Source organism: Montipora capricornis, chromosome 3 (genome assembly GCF_036669925.1).
Source record: "Montipora capricornis isolate CH-2021 chromosome 3, ASM3666992v2, whole genome shotgun sequence".
NCBI classification, from domain to species: Eukaryota; Metazoa; Cnidaria; class Anthozoa; order Scleractinia; family Acroporidae; genus Montipora; species Montipora capricornis.
In genome coordinates this window covers 6,726,263-6,731,777 of record NC_090885.1, presented here as the reverse complement: position 1 = coordinate 6,731,777, position 5,515 = coordinate 6,726,263, and the positions used below count along the sequence as shown (strand labels likewise).

The window sequence follows — 5,515 nt, the reverse complement described above, 5'->3', positions numbered from 1 at the left end:
ACAAAGCTTACGTAAATTGAAAATAATTAAAGTCGAAAAGCGAGTTATTACGGTATTGTAGAATTGTGCGAGCGAGAATTACTTTGAAGTCCTCCCGAGAATTGCTGCATGCCACACGAGCTACGCGGGGCAGAGTTTCTGGAAAACGTTCCCTGAATGACGTTTTGTGGATTTCTGCTTCTCCCTTGTGACTTAAAGGTGTAAAAAAAGTAACTATATTTTAGAAGCAGACTCTGATGTGATATCTGCGGCACCTAAACTTGCGAAATGAGTTCTTGAGTTACACTTAATAATTAGCTAAGGGTGATTTCAAATCACCGTAAGCTCAGTTGCAGAAATATTGACGGTGAGTGAGTCAGCTGGGGTGAGCAGCCCTCCAAGTTGGTCGCCCGAATTAATTAATTATCTGAGATCAACAACGCAGCAAGATCTTCATCCATCTCTCTCTCAACAAAACATTGCTGCTACCACTCTCTGGTGATCGTCGAACTCGCTAGTGCAAGAAAAACCCGCAACCCGTCAAATTTTTCACGCCATACTTGAAAAAGACGAGAAAAGTGGCAATGCCACCGATCTTTTTCAGGTTTAAAAGTGAAAAAGTAAAGATTGCGGCAGGGTTATGTAAAGACGTTTAAGTATAATACAGGTAAACCTTTTTACTGGTTAGTTGGGTTGAAAATAAATTTTCAAAACGTGAGTCAATGCCGCTTGATTCCCGTGGAGCTTTTGTGAAAATTGCCGTGAAACAATGAAACCACCGCGGTCCAAAAGCTATCAATTTGAATTTCTTCATCTGGACGAAAATCATCGCTACAGGACAGAACTAATTTTTTGTGGACTCGGTGGAAGCGCCAGTCACAGCGTTATTTGTTTAGGGCATGCAATGATTTGTCACGACACCGAAGACAACGCGGGATTGTGCTGTTTCTAAAACAACAACAAATAACATGATATCTTTCCCTTTTTTTATTTTGTTATTTCATATACAGGGGAAAACAACCATAACCTAAACACATTTTAGCCAAGCAGGCGCAGCTGTGAAAAATCGTAAAAATATTAAATTTGCATAAACTGCGATTCCCGGGTTTATACAAAAATAAATTGCACCGCTTTGCCGTCCGGGCTTTACCGCTGTCAGAGCAGCAGTAAGAACTCTTTTTTTGAAACTTACCACGAAATGCCAAACTCCACGTTCCAAATTTAAAGCTATTTTTTGAGAAACTAGACCCTCCGTGAGGGTACACTGGGTTGCCTGTGGTACGTGAACCGTTCCAGACAATTTTTTCTAGTGGGGGGTCATTAAAACCATGTAAGGGGTCACCCAGAAGTCATACCAGCAGACGCCCTTTGGCTCACAGGTTCTCACACGTTCGTACGACAAAACAGATCTGTCCTTGCGTAATATGTAGCTCTAACAGTGCACGATATTGTTTTGGTATTGTCTATCATTGTAGTTAAGTGCCATGGTAGAAGCCTTGGGTAAATAGCCTGAGAAGACATGTGGTTACTTGCAAAGTACTGAACCCAGAAAGATTGAAGAAAATAAATGGGAAGTGCAAAACATTGGCTTCTGGGCTGACATGTTGATAAACTTCTTTTCACCACAAGTTTAAGCATGCCGTTGGACCGGAAATACTATTAACGTTAACAAATGCAAATTCAGCAAGGTACAGATTTTGTTAGCTTGCTTTATGCAAAAACAAATATTGATGCAAAAGTAAATAAATATTGATACACAGTTTTTAGAAAGAGCAGAAGGAAGTTTCCAGGACGGTCGCTCGAGAATAACATATACAACATGAAAACAACATTAATTTTGAACCGTGAATATAGAATATAAACAGTTACGATCAGCGACAAACATTTTGGGAGATTTTTGCTACGTTCAATTTTGTTATTGTACGTTTTGGCTGAACAAATAAATCGCAAATCGAAAGTGACATCGCCGGAATTCAGCGGGCGACGTGATTAAGTTACAGCGGCATGTTTACTTGCCAAACAGTGAAGCATCTGTGTCAAGTGATGGCAAGATACCGGGTTTTAGTAAGTTTCTTTTTCTGTCAAGTGTTATAAAGTTTGACAATAAATGAGCGAATTCAAAACAAAGATCACAATCGCCCACTATTGTTTCTGCAAAGTCCAAAATTTACTCTCCAAGACGAGGTTATTTATCACCAGGTAATTCCATCATTTTGGAAATAGCAGCTACTTTATTATTCACGGGCGTCACAATTTTTTGCTGATTTTGGGGCTCATTTTGTTGAAACTCAAGCATGCTTCCAACAGACCTGTTTATTTTCATGAAACCTTTCCTGCTCACAGAGCAATACTAAAAATATCCTCCCGTATCACATTTCAACGCATCACATTTCATCTCAATACACAACATGATATTATAATTCACAAAGGCAGAAAATATCACAGAATCCTTTTCCAGCGAAACATTTTATTGAAACAAACAACATAAGATGCACTAAAACGCCATTCGCGTTGCAATGACTTTCCATTGCTGGTTAACAAGAATAAAAAACTCACGAGGCAGAATGTATATTTATATTTAATTAAGTTAGCACAACAGAAAAACGCTAACCTCATTTTGACACGAAAATGCTTTACTATTGCCATAAAAACTATCCAGTTAAGCTCGCATATTATAAAACATGATGAATTCATAAAGGCCACCTTTTCCAGCGAACAAGTTTTTGAAACAAACAACATATTTGCTCTTAGAGGCGAAAACCTCTTCCTATTTTATTGCTTGCATGAAGACAAGAAACTCAATCGTGTCAAATTACCATGTACTTCAGGTTCAAACCCTTTCTTGAAGAACATTTTCCTTGAATAACAAGAAAATGCTTTACTATTGCCATAAAAACTATCCAGCACACATATCATAAAACACGATGAATTCATAAAGGCCACGTTTTCCAGCGAACAATTTTTTGAAACAAACAACATATTTGCTATTAAAGGCAAAAACCCCTTCCTATTTCATTACGTGCGTGAAGAGGAAAAACTCAATCGTGTCAAATGTGCGCAATAACAACATTTATTTATACCAACAGGAAACAAGAAAGTAATACATTGATTTTTGAAACTGAAAAATAAGGTATTAGCTGCCTCTAGCAACCATAAGGGCTAAGAAAATTAGGCAATATTACAACAAACAAAAACTTCAGGATCAAACCGTTTCCATGAAGAACCTTTTCCTTGAATAATGAAGCACAAAATAGACGACAAGCTTTCTTTCAAATAATTCCTGGCTGTCACATTTTCAATTTTTTTTACCTGAAGACTGTGCAGAGTTGATCACAGATCCACTTAAGGTGTTCGATTCGTTCTCTGTCTTTGTTGAACCCATAAGTTACCAGAGAATTTTCCATTTGGTTTCAGTGTTCTACATAACAGCACACTTGGTAAATATTATTTTAGAAGTGGAGCTCACTTTGATTTCTGCTCGACGGGCAACAGATTGTTGTCGAAGTCCATTACTTGTCGCTTTTGAGATTCCAGGTTTTGGTTTTCACTGCCTGCCTAGTTTATCCAACTGACTTTCCATTATTGAGCTCCATAAGGGTATATTTTGTTTAAGGATCCACTAAAACGCCATTCGTGTTACATGACTTTCAACGCCATTGCAGGCTACAATAGGTTAATGATTCTACTGTGTCCACCAGAGAAATCTACGAAGTTCCACTACCCTCTCGATCCTAAGAAAATATGTGCAGAAGGCTCTATGCACAAAGGTACCACTTACCAGGGGAGTGACTGGCAAGACTTTTACCGACATGGAAGAAAAAAAGAAAAATAACACCGAACAAATGCCACCCACTTTTAGACTGGGATTGCCATACGGCAACCTAGTAAAAATCGGCCGCCGGCCGTCACGTGCAAATTCACGAATTATGTTACTTGTGAAATCATGTAGAACAGCCTTTGAACCGATTGTTTCGTATGGAGAAAAAACATTTTCTTAGAGGTTTCGTAAACTGTAACCACCAGGAAGTTAAAATTTTTAGCTGCATTATCTGCTCAAAATACAATAAACCGGAGTGGCCGGCCGGGTGACCGGGTAATTTTTCTCACTCGCCTGAAGCCAAATGTTAGTCGCCTCTGGCGACCGGGTGCTGTTAGAGCACAGCCTTGGATATGATGGGATAGCTTTCCTTCTGACTTTCTGGGGTTACTTGGTCTGTCAAATGGGGTGAGAGTTGTACACTCTTACAGGACTTGGGGGTCTTCAGAAGTACGCTAGATAAGTGTTGTTGTATTTTGACCGTCGCTTTCAAGCTACGATGCTGAAATTTGGCAGGCAGGTGTGTCGCACTGGTAGACAATCCTAGTTGGGTCTGGAGGATCACAGGTTGGGGGGCGGGGGGATGACGTTATGGCCGAAAAACGTGTCTTTTGGTAGCATGTAGAGCCTTCCCTGGGTGTGCGACTTGCACCACGGGATGCCCCACTTGATCGTGCATGTGAGTGGCAGAGTCCTCCCTTGAAGACCTGGCATACCTACAAGAAAATGCCAAACTACCTCTGATGTGAGCTCTCCCTGGAGACGAACCATCATACTAATGCACTTTGACAGGGGCTATCCGACCACACCCATGACAGTCCCAAGAAAGACAGTGGATATGTACGGGACAAACCTCTGAGCACCGGTCTCTCTTAACAATGGTCATCTCACTACACTAACCCTAACTCTAGCACTTTGCCCAGCATTCCTTCAGGGCCTTGAAGCTCAGATTTCCAGGACCCAGATACGCGTCCTCACTCAGTGGTGTTTTTTTACTATTGAGAAAGACAGCACTTGTCATCTGCATGGCACTTCCCTAAAAGGCCAGCCTTACTTACAGGAGTTCACCAGAAACCTGTGCAATTCGATGCAGGCTGCCCAGGGCTATCCGACGGCATCACTCGTTTGCCACTGGACGTAGTCCACAGGCTGTCCATCAAACGGCAAAAACATCTGGCATCTTGGTCCCTGCCAGGAAAGTGTCCCCTCAGACACCAACCCTTCGATGAGCCTATAGACCAATGCAAGTTTCAATGCCATTGCACATTCCCGAAGGCCTGGGATACCATAATGGCCAATTTTGGAATGTGGCTAACCCTAAAATAAATACTTTCCTCCCTGACCGTGTGATGTTGATGAGCCATCTAAAACCACACTTACGTGCTATGTTTGAGCTGGGCTTACGTATAAGATTTTGGAGCGAATTTTTTGGAAGTCAGCATGGGCAGGCCTGAAAGGCTTTAATGGTATATAGTATGGAGGAAGTCGGTTCGTGAGTCATGAGCAGGCCTCTAGAACCTACATTCTTTGAAGGTGGATCGTCAGGACCTATCCCTGTTAGACGTCTGTCCCAAGTTGGGTCTCAAGTCATGTAGGCTTAGAAAACGGTTAGTCTGATTTGAAGCCATCTTTCTAAAGTAAAATGCGCCTAAGCTCATAGAAATGTGCTATTTGTCAGTCAAGAAGAGCGGTGAGCAAGAGACACGGTTTAGTTCACTA

The 5,515-nt window shown here is 41.2% G+C and overlaps 2 pseudogenes; both read left to right on the top strand.

Moving 5' to 3' along the window:
• Positions 1 to 43, top strand: part of LOC138039770 (uncharacterized) — a 19,838-nt pseudogene extending 19,795 nt beyond the window's left edge.
• The window catches only part of LOC138039769 (uncharacterized), a 1,035-nt pseudogene extending 992 nt beyond the window's left edge, over positions 1 to 43 (top strand).
• Positions 44 to 5,515: the final 5,472 nt, after the last annotated feature.